The sequence below is a fragment of the Callorhinus ursinus genome, unplaced genomic scaffold, assembly GCF_003265705.2.
Source record: "Callorhinus ursinus isolate GAN/ISIS: 27379988/994484 unplaced genomic scaffold, GSC_fseal_2.0 scaffold13, whole genome shotgun sequence".
NCBI classification, from domain to species: domain Eukaryota; kingdom Metazoa; phylum Chordata; class Mammalia; order Carnivora; family Otariidae; genus Callorhinus; species Callorhinus ursinus.
The window spans coordinates 29898549-29916676 of record NW_027397075.1 but is presented as its reverse complement, the minus strand read 5'-3'; the positions used below and the strand labels follow the sequence as shown (position 1 = coordinate 29916676).

Below are 18128 nucleotides of genomic sequence, written 5' to 3'. Positions count from 1 at the left end.
GTCAGCACTATTTTTCCCACAGCATTTGCTTACTTCACGTCTGTATCACATTTTGGTAATTCCCATATTTCGAACTTTTTCATTATTATTTTATTTGTTATTGGTGATCTGTGATCAGTGATCCCTGAGGTTACTTTTATCCTTGTTTTGGGGCACCACAAACTAAGACAGTGAACTTAACTGATAAATGTTGGGTGTGTTCTGACCGCCCACCAACCAGCTGTTCCCCGGAACACAATATTGAAATTAGGCCAATTAATAACCCTACAAGGGTCTGTGTTAAAGTGAAAGGAAAATTCTCATGTCTCTCCACTTTAAATTAAAAGCTAGAAATGATTAAGTTCAGTGAGAAAGGGATAGGCCAAAAGCTAGGCCCCTGGCACCAAAGTTAGCCAAGTTGTAAATTCAAAAGAAAAGTTGTTTTTTTTTTTTTAAAGACTTTATTTATTTATTTGACAGAGAGAGACACAGAGAGAGGGAACACAAGCAGGGGGAGTGGGAGAGGGAGAAGCAGGCCTCCCGCTGAGCAGGGAGCCCCATACGGGGCCTGATCCCAGGCTAACCCTGGGATCATGACCTGAGCCGAAGGCAGACGCTAACAACTGAGCCACCCAGGTGCCCCGAAATAAAAGTTGTTAAATAAAGTCAAAAGTGCTACTCCAGTGGACACAGGAATGAAAGTGCAACACCTTTACCACTGACATGGAGAAAAGTTTCAGTGATTCCGATCAAACAGCCACGTTCCCTTAGGCCAAAACCCAATCCTGAGTGAGGCCCTAACTCTATTCAATTCTATGAAGACTGAGAGAGGTGAGGAAACTAAAGAGAAACTTGAAACTGGAAGAGGTTGGTTAATGAGGTTAAAGGAGAGAAGCCAACTTTGTAACATACAAGTGCAAGCTGAAGCAAGTGCTGATGTAGAAGCTGCAACAAATAATCCGGTCAGTAACCATCAACATGGAAGCAAAATCTTACACTGCAAAAAGATTACAATTCTGAAAGCTAGGATGATGGCTAGCATTTTTAGCAATAAAGTAAATTTTAATTAAGGCATATACATTGCTGGGGCACCTGGGTGGCTCAGTCAGTTAAGCATCGGACTCTTGGTTTCAGCTCAGGTCATGATCTCAGGGTCCTAGGATCAAGCCCCATGCTGGGCTCCAAGCTCAGGGTGGACTCTGCTTGAGATTCTCTCTCTCCCTCCCTGTCTGCCACTCCTGCTCATGCTGTCTCTCTCTCTCTTTAAAATAATTAAGTAAAATCTTAAAAAAAAAACATATACAAAAGATATTAAAAAACATAATGCTATTGCACAATTAATACACTACAATATAGCACAAACATACTTTTCATATGCACTGGGAAACCAAAAAAATTTCATTCCATTGCCTTTATTGAAATATTTGCTTTATTACACTGGTTTGGAACTGAACCCTCAATATCTCCAATGTATGCCACTATAACCATAGTTGAGAACCACTGGGGGGGGACCCAATATTGATCTGGGATAAAAGGGTTCAGGTGTAAAGGTCATGGGGAGAGGCAGGAGAGGAAGTCAGAGTAGGCAGAAGTCTAGTAGGCTAGGCTAAGGAGTACTGCCCAGTTTATTCTAAATGCCATGAAGGGCCACTGAAGAAAATTAATTAAAAAAATCTCAGTTGCTGAAGAAAGGTATGGCTGCAGGGGCGCCTGAGTGGCTCAGGTGGTTAGGCGACTGCCTTCGGCTCAGGTCATGATCCTGGAGTCCCGGGATCGAGTCCCGCATTGGGCTCCCTGCTCGGCGGGGAGTCTGCTTCTCCCTCTGACCCTCCCCCCCTCATGCTCTATCTCATTCTCTCTCTCAAATAAATAAATAAAATCTTTTAAAAAAAAAAAGGTATGGCTGCATTCTGCAGATCCACATCTTAAGTAATAAAATGGTACAATTTACACAATTAGTAATTTAAAAATCCTTGATAAGCTCAACAGGGGCATTTCTTTTCAACTTGTCAGATTCTGATTTCAAAAAATGTACCGGCACAGTCACAGAAGAACAAAGGATCTCTATCCTCTACTTGTATCACTTTTAATTTTAAAAAGCTTTTTGGGGGCGCATGGGTTGCTCAGTCAGTTAAGCATCTGCCTTCTGCTCAGGTCATGATCGCAGGGTGCTGGGATCCAGGAAGCGTGCTTCTCCCTCTCCCTCTGCCGTTCCCCCTGCTGTGCTCTCTGTCAAATAAGTATTAAAAAAAAAAAAAAAGCTTGGGGCACCTGGGTGGCTCAGTCGGTTAAGCATCTGCCCTCAGCTCAGGTCATGATCCCAGGGTCCTGGGATCAAACCCCGCATTGGGCTCTCTGCTCAGCAGGGAGCCTGCTTCTCCCTCTGCCCGCTGGTGCTCTCTTTCTCTGTCAAATAAATAAATAAAATCTTTTTTTTTAAAGCTTTTTGTTATTTGCATGCTATTAAGAATATATATTTTTTTACATTACTGTCCTGCTTACTATGTACCTAAAAATCTGAATCATTAGGGTCTGAAGGTCAGTCTACAAAAAGAGCCTACTGAATAATAAATACACCCCCTTTAAGGGAAGAGAAAGTAATCATATTTCTGTGACCCTGAGCAATGACAGTAAGAAACTAGCATTCTTCGTAGAAATTTGATATACCAAAACATGAGCATCTGCATTTTCCAGATTTGAGCAATGAATATATGTTACCTTGTAACAATTTTTTTTTGGGCGGGGGAGTGTTAAGATGAAAGAAGAAATCAAGAAGGAAAAAAGGCAGTATTTTAAAAGCAAACAATTTCCAAAAGGTCTAGGGGAAATTTGGAAGACAGCGGTTTGTCATAATATAAATATCAACCTTTCAAAATGAAAGGATGACACTCAACAGTGGTTACAAAAGGATGGTTTTCATGAAGGACAGCTATCATAGATTAAAAATTTTTTAAAAATCTGTAAAGGGTTTCCACATCAAGACAAAATAAACTATGATCTCTAAAATTCCTTCAGTCTCAAAAATTGTAAGATTCTATGGTTACTCACCATTACAAAAGTATTTAAAAATACTCAATATGAAAAACATTATTTTTAGTGATATTTAAAATCTAGTATCTCTGAAAAAAAAAGAACACACTTTCACAAATTGCCAATCTGCTCAATTCAATAAATGACAATTATCTTTCTGGCCACCATGGGTTTCTAAGTATCCAAGCTCTGTTTACCTTTCTTTCCTCATTAATCTTATGTGAGAATTTAGTTCTTCTGGAAAATGAAATACAATGTCCCGGGGCGCCCGGGCGGCTCAGTCATTGAGCGTCTGCCTTCGGCTCAGGTCATGATCCCAGGGTCCTGGGATCGGGCCCCACATCAGGTTCCCTGCTCTGCGGGAGGCCTGCTTCTCCCTCTCCCACTCCCCCTGCTTGTGTTCCCTCTCTCGCTGTGTCTCTGTCAGAAAATAAATAAAATCTTAAAAAAAAAAAGAAATACAATGTCCCACTGATTTAAATAGTAAACATTAAAAAGAACCTGCAACCAGATGAGCATACTATATGCACTGAACAAATAAAGCATCTCTAGTAAGTAATAAGTAATAGTCAAGTATCAATACGAATATAAAAAGCAAACAGATTCTGTGTAAACCATATTCTTTGGTTTCTGTGACTCTCTGACAGCTTTTTTTCTATCCCTCTACCTAAACGTTAACGTGCTTTTGCCATCTCTCTTTACCAGCTCCCTCTATGTGCTTTCTTCCTTGGCCATCTCATCTATTGTTCACTAAGGATAATTCTCAAAACTTTCCTTCAAACTACAATCTTTAGACATACATTTTTAATTGTCTATAGTACAAAATGTCTCCACTGAAATCTCTGGATAGAACTACAAACTCAAAATGTTTGATTCCCCTACTGGCTCATACAAATGTTTATCCAGCGCCTACTATATTATCAGGCACTCCTAGGAACAAATGAAAAAGACATGCTGTCCTCATCAACTGAGTGGAGATAACAGGAAATGTGAGAAGGCTGGAAAAGGTTCGCAAAGAACTGGGAGGAAAGAGACAACCAGGCAAACGAGGCATTGACAATCAGTGCTGACACCCCAGTAAAAGCTGGAGACCAGTGATATAAAGTATTCCCAAGGCTGTCCAGTTTGAAGACTCTCATTAATGCCCAGCAGCACAATCAGGAGTGGGGAGTGGTGGGAAGCACACAGCAGCTGGAATGATAAGGAATTAGGCTGTGCCATACATGTGTAAAGAAAAGCAAGGCAAAAGAAGATATTGCCAGGAAAATGGTTAGAATAACATTTCATGGAAGTCTAAGCCAGAGAGTAAAGCAGGAGAAGGTGGAAGAGAACAAGGAAGACAGCAGAAGGAACTGCCAATTTTAATATGATTGTATAAAAGCTCCACCAATAGCAATTATTAAATGCTTACTGAGTCAAGCTTACTATGGATTGCTTTGTTCATTTAATAAAAACAACAGAGGGGCGCCTGGGTGGCTCACTCAGTTAAGTGTCTGCCTTAGGCTCAGGTCATGATCTCAGGGTCCTGGGATCGAGCCCCGCACTGCATTGAGCTCCCTGCTCAGCAGGGAGTCTGCTTCTCCCTCTCCTCCCCACTCGTGCTGTCGCTATCTCTTTCTCTCCCTGCTTGTGTTCTCTCACTCTCGCTCTCTCTCAAATAAATAAATAAATAAAAATCGTTAAAAAAATAAATAAAATAAATAGAAACAACAGGAGAAAATGTACTATCTGAGTGAGAAAACTGGAGGCACAGGAGCTTGCGATTTGAAGTGAAGGTTTCAGGTGATGAGAGGGGTTTAGAACATCAGACATTAAAAGTCAAGCACACATTGTATATGTGACTGAGTGTGCATAGATACACATACCCACAAAGAGTGATAAATATGGTAAACTACTAACAATCAGGGAATAGGGATGAAGGAATACAAGAATTTTTCATACTATTCTTATAATTTTTCTGTGAGATTAAGATTATTCCAAAAGAAAAAGTTTAAAATGGGCGCCTAGCTGGCGCATGTGACTCTTGGTCTTGGGGTCATGAGTTTGAGCCCTGCAGTGGCCGTGGAGCCTACTTAAAATAAAAATTAAAAAAAAAGTTATAAACAAAAAGCTCACCTGCTTTCCCAAACACGTTCTTCTCCCCAACTTCACCATAACCACCTTTCCTGACCTCTAGATTTTTTTAAAATTTATTTAAGTAATCTCTACAGCCAACATGGGGCTTGAATTCATTACCCCTAAGATCAAGAGTTGCATGCTCTTCCGACTGGAGCCAGCCAGGCACCCCTCTCTGACCTCTAGATTTAAAACCTTGAATGATGCTCCATATTTATGTCTCCCACTTCTAACACGAAGAGGGATGTAAGTTCTATACGCTCTAATGTAGTGATGTCTCTTGAAACCATTTAAAAAAAATCTGAACTCTATAATGTAAAAATATCAGCTTGGGAATAAGAGTTCAAAGCCCAAGTCACCAAAATTTACCAATGAAGAAACAACTTTAGACAAGTAAAAATAACTTGCCCCAAACTCATATAGCCATGAAGAGATACGGCCAAGATTAAATCCAGACTTGATGGCAAAGCCAGTGCCCAGATAACCTCACCATAGGAAAATCAGAATTTAATTTTCATTATAAAAGAGATAAACATCAAATCTTTAAAATGTAATAATAAACGTGATTTTAGGCTAAGAGGTTCTAAGATTCAAGTTTTTATTTTCAAAACTTACTGTATTACAATACAGAATAAAATATCAAGAATAAAAAATTATAGTGACAAAATACAGGAAAAATGTATTCCATCTGTTGTAGAAATATGTAGAAATGGAAAAAATCTAAGACTCAATGCACTAAAGACTGTTAAAAAAAAAGGGGGGGTAGCTATGTACAGAATTGTTTCCCCTCTCAAAATTCATATGTTGAAGTCCTAACTCCCAACTTGACAGATGGTATTTGGAGATAGGTCCTTTGGGAGATAATTAGGTTTAGCTGAGGTAATAAGGGTGGGGCCTCATAATGGGGTTAGTGCTCTTTTAAGAGAAGACACCACAGGTCTCTCCCAACCACACAAAGACACACAGCTAGCAAGCCAGGAAGACCTCACCAGAACCTGATTATGTGGGCACCCTGATCTTGGTTTTCCAGCCTCCAGAGCTGTGATAAATTCATGTTAAGCCACCTAGTCTATGGTAGGTTTTTTTTTTTTTTAAGATTTTTATTGATTTATTTGAGAGAGAGAAGGAGCCAGGGTGAGGGGGAGAGGGAAAAGCAGACACCCTGCTGAGGAGGGAGCCCACTCATGCATGACCTGAGCTGAAGTCAGACACTCAACCAACTGAGCCACCCAGGTGCCCCTATGGTATTTTCTCATGGCAGCTGGAGTTGGTTAAGGACGGGGAGACTGATGAGTTAACTTCAGAAAACATTTAGTCTATCAAATTTTAAACTAAATTTTCCATTTAAAATGAAAAGGTCTTGCTTTGGGTAAGAGACTGAACTGGTCAACTTCTAAGTTCATTTCGATCTCCAATTGTTATAATCAGTATTTCTAAAGTTAGAGTGACATCAAATATTTTTTAAGATCACATTTGCTGCTGTAATAGAAAAGCTAAGAATACCACCATATGTTGAGTGCCTCTACTACAAATAGCACTACAGCAAAAGCATTAAAAATTGTCATTTTTAAAAACAAAGTGTAATATAAATAAATCTGTTGGAATTCTAATCAGAATGGAAGAAGGGCTCAGGCTGTTCTTAGAAACTGAAACATGTGAATTAAGTTTCTGGGGCAGAATGCCTTAACAATCAGAACAAGAAACGTAGTTATCAAACCTTCTGTACCATAAATTACTGTTCTAGCAAAGTAACAAACCTGTGTATCTACCATTTACTAGATGAGGTGATTGCCACATTATTCTTTTTGACAACTTACAGTATTTTTAAACTGTTCGTATCACACCATTACTTTTCTTCAAACTGATTTAAATACCAGCTCTAACATTTGTAGCTAGGTGTTTTTATAGCATAATTGTGGCATATGCATATTATGGCATAAGCACGTCCCTAGTCATTAAATATAATTCTGAATTTTTATTTCCTCATCTGTGGGCTCTATCTTCTAGTCTATTATGAGATTTAATTAACAAAGTGTATAAAACTCTTAAAACAGTGTCTGCATTTAATAAAAGCTTAACAAATGGTAATAATGTTTTCAAAACTTAAATATTACAAATAAAAACCAAAGCATAAAAGTTTCTTCATTAACTTTTTTGCAAGGCAAGTATGTTAGATGTGACAGGAGGAAAACAGAAGCATTCTCTTTCAAGACGCTCAATTGACATTATGAACTCTCCTAAAACTTTCACATAACTAATCTGCTGCCTTTAAGGGTTGTGATTTCAAGTTTAAATTTGTAAGTGTAGAGAACTGGTTAGCATCCCTCTCTGCCAAGCAACTGGCTCTGTTCCTCTATCATTAAAATGTCTTAATATTTAAATAAAATATTTAAAATAAAATATTTAAAATATAAAATAAAATATTTAAAATAAAAATACTCCAATTATGAGTGCTTTAATGTGAATGGAATGGTCAATTGATTATAGGAAGCTCCTTTTTAAAATGTACTATTTCTCAATGGTTCATCTTCAACATACGTGGCTTAATTTCCTTCACTTATATAAAAGTACTCATGCTGAACTGATTTAAAAAAAAAAAAGTCTGTCTTGAGACATGTAAGCTACCCATCTCTCTTTTTGCTACTTTCTACTTTCATTCTCGCCATGTTTCCAGTTTGTCATATATAAAACAATATTTGTTATGTTGTTTATTATTACTTTTTTTTTTCTTTTAGTAATCTCTATACCCAACATGAGGCTCCAACTCACGACCCTGAGATCAAGAGTTGCATGCTCTTCTGACTGAACCAGCCAGGCACCCTATTCCTGACTTTTTAATCCTTATTCAACAGTTCTTTCTCTGCCTCCAAAATGTGAGATATTTCATCTTTCTACATTCTGTATCCTAATTTTGATGCGAGTTACATGAATCTACACATATTAAAACTCATAGAATTGTACACCAAAAGCTCCAATTTTTCTTTATCTAAATTTCAAAAACTATACAGAAATATAACCAATCTCTACTTCTTTCAAAAGCCTCATTCAATAACACCTTTCTATCTGTTCCATTTTCCTGACCTCCAGAAGTTAATTCTATACCTCTTATGTTGTGCTTCTTTAGTTAAGATCTACATATATGGTCTGTTTCCTAGTTACCAGAAATACTGAATAAGCTACAATATTCATCTTTAAAATGCATTGGATAGGGACGCCTGGGTGGCACAGTTGGTTAAGCCTCTGATTCTTGGTTTCAGCTCAGGTTGTAATCTCTAGGGTGGTTGAGATGGAGCCCTGTATTGGGCTCCGCACTCAGCCCAGAGTCTACTTGAGATTCTCTCTCGCTCTGCCCCTTCTGCTTGTGCGTGCCTGCTCGCTCACTCTCTCTCTCTCTGAAATAAACAAATCTTTAAAATAAAATACACTGGATAAAGTCAGTGTGTACTTGCCCAACTACTTAACCCACTTTAGTAAAAAGTACTAAGCTTTGTTCCTTGGTGACCATTTCTCCAGTCTCCCAACTGTTTTTGGTTTTGTTCTAAATTATCCTTAATATATCTCTTTGGGAGTCTTTGAGAGGCGCTCCACAGGGCCTTTGTGCAAATAGAAAAACATACCCTTCTGGGAAGATACAGGTAATCCTCTGGGTGAGGTGCTGATGCACTGGGGAAAAGGGGGGAAATGAAGGCACAATTACCCCCTGGGAGGCCTAGCCAGAGAATAGGACTCTCTGCAAGCAGAGCATGGAGTAGGTTTCAGTCCTTGTTGCCTCCTTCACCCCCACACATTTGTGCAATATACAAACTGTACAGTCATACACAGCAGCCCTACACTTTCAGATTATTCATTAGTAAAGAGGAAAGGATGATCAAGTATTAACGTCTCTAGCCACCCATACTCCAATCACACGTGCATCCATCTCTTATCTTGTAAACTCAAGATTTATTTGGAGGGGATCTTCCAACATCATAGAGAACCACCCTCACTTTGTCTTTAACTTTCTACTTTTCATAGTTCTCTTTTCTGTTTTAAATATGGTCAAGGCTCATGTAATATCAAAGAATATTAAATTCAAAACATACACAGAAACATATTTAATGTGATCTTTGCAACAATCCTGAGATAGGGGAAATGGGTATTTTCCTTATTTCACAGATGAATAAACAGATTTCCCCTGCTATCGGAAAGCAAAGTATTCCTCTGAAACCTTTTGTAAGCTGAAATGGTTACAGCAAAGAAACAATTACCATTAATTTATATGGAAAACTTTTTGTGCTGTCCCCAGACCCAAGAAATAACCTCTCTTAGGCTTTTCTGACACCTTAGGACACGTCTTGCTAACAAAATCACAAAATAGATCATGATAAAGCACAAACTAGATGCTGAGTGTAGTTCCAGGGGAAGGAGCTTGGTGGCACAACTCTTGCTGCTCAGGGTGCGCCCTGCCTCTATAATGGCTGACTGCTAAATTTCCGTTTTGCCTTTTTCCGTAAAAACAAAAATCGTCTTCAGAATTTTTAGTTAGAAAAAGCAAATAATAATGTACGTCCTTCATAAAAACAAAGTGGGGTAGTGCGAACCTTCAAAAAGCAGGGAATACCTGTATCTAAAATTTGAAGAAGCCATGTCATTTACCCCCAAAGTTAACAGTAGGCACAAAAGACAAAACTTAGGTGACAAAAGGTTTAAACCTAGGTTTTTACACTCGTAGTCCAGGGCTCATACTGAGTATTCAAGTCACCTAAAAATCAAGAAGTCTCACTACTTATTCCTCCCTGCTTAACCTTCCACCCTTATTACTTGACCTAAATTCTTTTAGGGTCACCAAGGATCTCTCAGCCAAATCCAAAGGCCACTTCTCTTACATCTTTCTGAACTCTGCTACATTTGGTGTAATACTCCTATTTTTTAGATTATTCTCTTCCATCCTGATTTCTGTAGTTGACTTCCTTCTTCACTTATTCATTGTTGCTCTCCTTCTCTTGCCATAAATTGTCTAAGATATCCTGCTAAATTTCTGTCTAAACAAATACCTTCACTTTGCAGTTTATCATGGAAATGGTTGCCCCGAGTATGTAGGTAAGGCTCTACATTACAGCTCATCTCCTGCAATGCTGCCATTGCCTGTGATGAATCTATTCCATTCCAGGCTTCCATCACTTCTGGCCTTCATCAATTCCAACTGTTGCCTGATCCTATCTAGCATTCATTTCTCATAGCATTTATGTCCTAAAGCGTGAAATACAAAAGACTACTGATGACATATTAGATGATTTTAAGTGGTCCATAGAAGCATATTTAAAATTATGTTTATTCTGAAACACACTGAAGGAAAAAAACCGTAACAGCAAATAATTATGTATGTTTTCTTTGAAATTCACTTAATTAAAAGACGGTAAGTTGAATTAAAGAAAAAATATTAAGACAAATGATTTGAAGATTTAAAAAGTCATGACTTGTCCTAAGTTTGGGCAATACTGGCCACTGGGAAGTCCATGTAGGGTGGAACTTAAGCACTACAGTTAGGCTCTGGGTCAATGATTCGAATCCCATATACTAGCTAAGTAAATCTAGAAGAATTACCTAAACCTCTTTAAATCCCAGTTTTCTAGCTGTGTAACAGGGATAAAATAATCCACCGTCTAGGTGTATTGTATAGACCGAAAAAGATAAGCCACAAAATTATCTTTGCTCAGTGCCTGGCATGGAAAGTGGTCAACAAATATTAATAATTGCAATTATTCATGCCCTCTCTTGGCCATCATGCCCTCACTTGTAATCAATTAGTCACGTGATCTAGACTATAGACAATTTTCATTTATGGATTTTCTGCCCCAAACTTCCCTTATCTGCTTTTATGTCTTTATTTTTATCTTCTGGTATAAATCCAAAGATCACATGATAACTTTTAACATTCATCTTTAAAACTGTAAGCATCTTGGCAATGGGAACCAAAAGCCATACATATTCCTGATTCACTAGGCCTTATGAAATTAAAAGAATCTTTAATATCTGTTGAATAAATCTAAGAATTAGAAAGGAAAATCTGCTGCAAATAAATCTCACAATGGATAGTACATAAACACAAACTGTCTGAAAGCATCTGATACTATTCTAATGTGTAAATAAGGGGGAGGGGGATGACAAGGTATTCCTTTGCTCCACTAAGATATCCGTCAGTTTAATCTTAGCTGTGGGTCTCTTCTGTTTCCCACTCTCATACATTCAATAATAAAATCTAGGTATATACCAACCACTGTATAAGGTGATGAAGATCTGGAAACAATTTAGTAAAGGAAAACAGACTAGTACTGGAACACAGATAAAAAGAAAATTACTAGATAATATAGTATGTAAGTAATATCCAAGTGTTTTTTATACTGTATGTGCTCCACAAATCCTTATACTGTATGTGCTCCACAAATCCTGACTATACCCCATCCTCCTCCAACGTAGAGCACCTAGCAGCACCACACAGGGCTGACATTACATCACATTAACAGTAATAACCTAACTGCTACCTTGTTTTCAGGTATATGCTAACCATATATAAGTTTTTGTCTACCATCCAGACCACTGTTGAAATTCACTAATAGCCCCTGTTTCATCTGATTTGCCAGCAAACATGCACATACACAGGCCCTAAAACATGACTGGCATTCTGTTAATCTACAGCAAAATGACTACAAATATAACTGGCAAAAACATCAGGTTATATTTAGCCTTTCTGGGGATTGGGAAAAATATACAATAGGAAATGTACTGAAGTTACCCTCTCTAGAGAATTCTTTTACCACAAAGATGTCCTGATTGATGCATCAAAGGCTTTATTATTGAGGAATTTAAAATGTTATGACTCAGGAAACTAACATTAATTCTCAAGCTTCTAAGTAACAGTTAACAATGATGAAGATAAACTATCACCGTGTTACCTTTTCATAAGTTGATAAATCTCACTTTACTGAAAGTGTATTAGTCATAACTCAGACACAACTCTTGGATCTCCTTCACTGTAAGAACAGGGTTCTGTACCAATTTGTTTTTTATCAATTTTATCAATATCATTTTGTCAGTAATCAATCCTTGTCTTACACAAATATGGCATAAACAGCATCTGAAACAGAAGTTACTCAACTGGCTTACAAGTTGAAGCAGTGTTTGGATGAAGGGCAAGAGGAAACCACTTGCAGGGAGGGGAAAATATATTAATCTTCAAAGACATTTTACCAATAAAGGTGGTGGGGTGGTGTAAGGGTAGTGGGGAGATGGGCTGGAATGAGTCAGAACTTCTGTATTTTCAGCTGTGCTCAAAATACTGAGCCCAGGGTTACTGACTGTAGAGCAGGAAATCTTTTTTTTTTTTTTTTAAAGATTTTATTTATTTATTTGAGAGAGAGAGAGAGAGAGAATGAGAGGTAGAGAGCATGAGAGGGAAGAGGGTCAGAGGGAGAAGCACACTCCCTGCTGAGCAGGGAGCCCGATATGGGACTTGATCCCAGGACCCTGGGATCATGACCTGAGCCGAAGGCAGTCGCTTAACCAACTGAGCCACCCAGGCACCCAGGAAGAAATCTTTAAGAAACAAAATCTAGTGTGTGGTGTAAAAAGAAAGAAAGAAAAACTATTTAAACTCCCACAGAATATATACTCCTCTCTAAGAATAAACAGATTACTCACTGCTTGGGAGAGTACTTTCTTCTATCAATATTCTGCCAATTCACTATTAGTTGGCCTTTTACTATGTACTAAGCACAGTAATAAGCCCTTTACACACATTATCTTTATTAATACTACAGCAAACTTTGGAGGGAAGTACTATTATTATTATCACCTCCATTTTACAGATGAGGAAATATTTTATCAATAATAGAGGCCAGATCTCAAAATTTAAAAATTGTATGCCGTACTATACATTTAAGAGTTTTAACCAACTGGCCTTTAAATAGAAAAAGATAGAAAAACTAGCTTCTATCCTATCCCCAAAGTAGTTATAACTATTTTTTACACCTTGCAACACTTTCACCACTGTATGCAACTATGTTTCTATACTGAAATCAAATGAAAGAAAAAACTAGGTTAAGAATGCTGCATCTTTAGTTACTACAGTTCCTAAAATTACAAGGACCAGGAAGGCAGTTTGATGGCCCAGAGCATCCTTTGGATTTAGACAGTTTGGGCTTGAATCTCTACAGCAGTGACCTTGGTGAAATTAATATCGTAGATTTCATTTCCTCATCTGTAAAATGGGATGATGATGATAACAACATCTCCCTCAAGGAAAGATCATATATGTAAAGGGCTTATTACTATGCTCAGTACAAGTAAAACATCAACTAATGGTGGAGGGAAAACAGCCACATATACATGCTCACCAAACCAAAATATAAAAGTAAAAAGCCTAGATTCTCACAAGTCCATTATGGAAGAAGAAAATTACTATTTGACTACATGCTCAAGATAAAATCCAAATTCAACCTATTCCTAATTTTTTAGGGGATCAATGCATTTGAGGTGGGCCAGAAACGATGCTGCAGTGCATCTGTGACACACACCTAAAAATGGCTCCACTCAGAGCAGCATCTTAATCACCAACAGAGGAGGTTAAATCTACTTTCAACAAATGCTGGAGTTAGACTTGGTGGGCGCTTAAGTATCATTCTATCGTTTTTATTTGCAGGAAGGAGTAAGTTATCAGGCACTTAATCAAGAATCGTGATGCTTCTGGTGCATTCCAAATGAAAATCTTACAGCACAGCTGCCTACCGTACAATTAATTCCAAGTACCCTAGCAAGGCATGAATCTATGAACCTAGGCTGAAGATCGGTCAATGCAGAAATTTGGGTAGCAAACATCAGGCATGTTGGAAACCTCAAAAAAACAAAAACAAAAAAACCACCAAACCTCAAACCAAGTCAAAACAAATATGCATCCCTTTAAAGGAACTAGACGCATTCCTCTCGGGCAAAAGAACAATTTATCAGTGTTCCCATTGGTCCCCATGCCCTTTTCTTCAAGTCCTAAAGCGGGGCCTTTACCGTAACACCAATAATATTAACGCTATCTCAAAGAGAGAGAGCTGCAGAGTGGGATTCACTACGTAAGGTTAAGGGATGGCGAGGCCTAGGGTATGAAATGACTAAACCCTCCTCTGGAGTTGGGGCAGCACGTCCCTAGCGGAAGTAGGGTTGGTCCAGATTCCCCCCAAGAGCCTCCCACGGAGCCAGGTCTTTAACCCGGTCTCTCTCAGACACTGCTCACTTCAAATTCCACCCTCACTACACACGGAAAAGTAGGCAGTCAAGGCCCTCTGATGAGCCCTTGAGTTGTCTGGGGGACGCATCCCACACATTAGAAAAAAAGACCGCGCGCCCGCCTATCCCAAGGATGGAAACTCCCTTCTTTAGCCGGCAAGGCGAGTAATCCCCCCCGCAGGGCCTGAGCTTGGGACTGGGTGGGAGAAAGAGACCAACGGGTCCGGAACTCCCGCTGCAGACCACATGGGGCGGGTCTGACTCCGGTTTCCCGCTCCCCGACCAGGAGGCCGAGACTTCCCCCAGACACGGACATCATGGGAACCAAAAAAAAAGAGGGGGGTGGCTAGACCCAAGGCCGCCTCCAAGCGGCTTCCCAGTATCTGCCAGCCAGGGTCGGGGTGCGCTTCCACGCCCCAGGCCGCCCCACGCCAGCCGTCCCCGATGGGGCCCGCTTTGATCACAGCCCCTACGCCCTCGCTTTCCTTACCGGCCAGGGCGAGTGTCAAGCGGAGTGGGTCTGCGCACTTCGAGAGTCTCCGCCGGGCTCTGATCGAGGAAAGGGGAAGGGGAGGTTGGGGGTAGGGGGTGGCTGGAAGGGCCACCGGACTGGGAAAGCCGAAGCTGCGGATGGACAAACCGCCAAAGCACTTTCGCCGCTTCCCGAGAGGGAGAGAGCAAGCGAGAAAAAGAAGCAAGATGGCGGCTAGCCAGCCCCTACGTACTACGTCATGCCGCGGCGTACGTATGGCAAATCTCCGCAAGACCGCCCTCCGGCGCAGAGACGGCCAGATCACGTGTAGCCTCCGTGGCGGCCCAACCCCGGCGGCAGGCGACGGTGCCTCCTGCTGGAAGGAGGGAGTTCCTGCAGTCGAAATTCCCGCTGCCGGGGTAAGATTTTGCCTGAGTTCTCTCCAGGAACTTTGAGGAGACGGCGACTGTAGGTTGATTTGCCTCAGGAGAGTGAGCACTCCTGCATGTGGTGGATGCGTGTGTGAATTGGTTCAACCAACAGTTTGGCACTATGTATCAACATTACGCTATACATAATCTTTAACCTTGTCATTTGACGGTATCTTGATATTTTCCAGAAATGTGAATATAATATTCATAATACCAAAACCAGTCCATTGGTAAAGGTAGATAAATGCATTATGATACATCCACCTAATGGACTATTCTGAACCCATTAAATTCAGATTAATACTTAATGATCAGGGAAATGCTTATGCCATAATGTGCTTATGCCATAACTATGCTATAAAAACACCCACATATGTGCATATTCTTAGAAAAGACTAAAAAAATGTACTCTGCATGTTAATAATGGTAATGTTAACAATAGTTTTTCTTAGGGGCGCCTCAGTCGTTAAGCGTCTGCCTTGGGCTCAGGTCATGATCCCAGGGCCCTGGGATCCAGCCCTCGCATCAGGCTCCAGCCCCCCCTAGGGCGCATGAGGCTCCCTGCTCTGAGGGAGGCCTGCTTCTCCCTCTCCCACTCCCCCTGCTTGGGTTCCCTCTCTCGCTGTGTCTCTCTGTCAAATGAGTAAATAAAATCTTAAAAAACAAACAGTTTTCTTATGGCAATCAGATTTTAAAAATATTTTATGCATGCCTTTCTATAATTTCCTGATTTTTATAATCAGAAATCACTTTTAAGGTGTAATGAAGTTTGTGAGTCATAAAATTGTTATGACACACAAATGATAAATGTGTGCATACAGTGTATATACTGTGTGTGTAACTATATATGGTACTTGTTTAGGTTTCATAAAGAATTACATATTCTTTAGGTTTTATTTATTTTTAAAGATTTTATTTATTTATTTACTTACTTGACAGGAAGAGGGAGAGAGAGAGCACAAGCAGGGGGAGTGGGAGAAGCAGGCAGAGGGAAAGGGAGAAGCAGGTTCTACTAGGGGCTCTACTCCCTACAGCTCCACTGGGGGGAGGCTCCGCTGGGGGCGGGGCTCCACTGGGGGCTCTATCCCAGGACCCTGGGATCATGACCTGAGCCAAAGGCAGATGCTTAACCGACTGAGCCACCCAGGTGCCCCTAAAATATTTTAAAAATTACAAAAATTATTCTTCCATAAAAAAATAACAACTACTTCTCACCAAATATGTACCGAACGCCTCCTGTCTGTGCTAGGTAATGGGAATATAAAGGTGATGAACAATTAAGACCTTGGTCTAGTGATACAGATCCAATAATAGGTTTGGATATGTGCAATGAAGGAAACAAACAGGATATCAAGATAAAAAATAACCAGGGAGAAGAACAGGAGGAATTTACTTTAGAAAAATGTGGTCACTGAGTACCTTTCTGAGAAGGGTCCATTTAAACTGGAACCTAAATAATAATAAGCAGTACAAAGAGTACGTAATAATACGAAGAGTAGCTGGAAAGTGCTCTGGACCAAGTGAACTGCAGTTGCAAATGCCCTGATGTGGGAAAGAGATTGGAATGTTGTAGGAACTAGGGGAGGAGTATGCCTGGAACTTAGTTAAAAGAGAGAATGACACAAGATTATGCTAGAAGCAAAGATGAGGGCTGGATTCAGAGGGGCCTTGGAAACCAGATTAGGGAGTTCAGAATGTCATCTAGGTGCAATGAAAAGTTTTTGGAAGATTTTAAGATGAGGAACCACATGATCTGATGTTTTACATTTTAAGATTACTGGGAGTAGGGCGCCTGGGTGGCTCAGTCATTAGGCGTCAGCCTTCAGCTCAGGTCATGGTCCCAGGGTCCTGGGATGGAGCCCCGCATCGGGCTCCCTGCTCCGCGGGAAGCCTGCTTCTCCCTCTCCCACTCCCCCTGCTTGTGTTCCTCCTTTTGCTGTCTCTCTGTGTGTCAAATAAATAATTGAAGAGGGGCTCCTGGATGGCTCAGTCTTTAAAAAAAAGGGGGGGGCACCTGGGTGGCTCAGATGCTTAAGCGTCTGCCTTGGGCTCAGGTCATGATCCCAGAGTACTGGGATCGAGTCCTGCATCGGGCTCCCTGCTCCTTGGGAGCCTGCTTCTCCCTCTGCCTCTCTCTCTCTCTCTCATGAATAAATAAATAAAATCTTTAAAAAAAAAATAACTGGGAGTGAAGAGTGTGAAAAATAGATTGTGGGGAGGCAAGAAAGGAAACCAGCCGCCCTGCTAGGCAGTGATGAACTAATTACAACGGTGAAGAATGACAGTGGCCTGGACTAAAATGGAGGCATGGAGATGGAGAGAAGTAGACAGGTTTGGCATATATTTTGGAGCCAAAATACACTTGCTTGTGGGACATGATGGCTTCTAAATGTGGGAGAAGAAGAAAATCAATTACAACAGATTTATGGCTTGAGCAACAGGGTGAATGGCAGCAACGTTTATAGAGATTATGGTGTTGGAAGAGGGAAGGACAATCATTTGGTTGGTGGAGCAATATTAAAAAGAAAAATTACGGAAAATTAAATTTTGGACATGTTAAATTTGAGATGTTCATGTAATGTCTAACTGTAGATCACGTATGCAGTTGACATACCTGTCTAGAGCTCAGAGGAGAAGTCAGAGCTGGAGAGAGAGATTTGAGTCTCATAGATTTGGGTTTCAGACTTCTACACACACATTCCATAGACATGTGTTTAAAGTGGTGGAAGCAGATGAGATCACTTAGGGAGAGAGTAGGAAAAGAAGAAAAAAATGGCTAGTCTTAACAGCAACAATATGTAAAGATTAGGTGGAAGTGGAGAACATAGCAAAGAACAAAGAAGCCAGAG

General features: G+C 40.1%; 1 protein-coding gene across 14 annotated transcripts in view; it reads right to left on the bottom strand.

The window, feature by feature from the left end:
* PRRC2C (proline rich coiled-coil 2C) overlaps window positions 1-15045 on the bottom strand; it is a 92796-nt gene extending 77751 nt beyond the window's left edge. For 7 of the 14 annotated variants that reach the window (XR_012380535.1, XM_025877432.2, XM_025877434.2 and 4 more), the window contains exon 1: window positions 14867-15044. The gene's annotated coding sequence lies outside the window, so the exon portion shown is untranslated. Of the gene's footprint in view, window positions 1-14866 lie in introns of all 14 variants that reach the window. The other 7 variants (XR_003209508.2, XM_073900015.1, XM_025877437.2 and 4 more) reach the window with 2 other exon arrangements.
* Between the last annotated feature and the right edge of the window lie 3083 nt (window positions 15046-18128).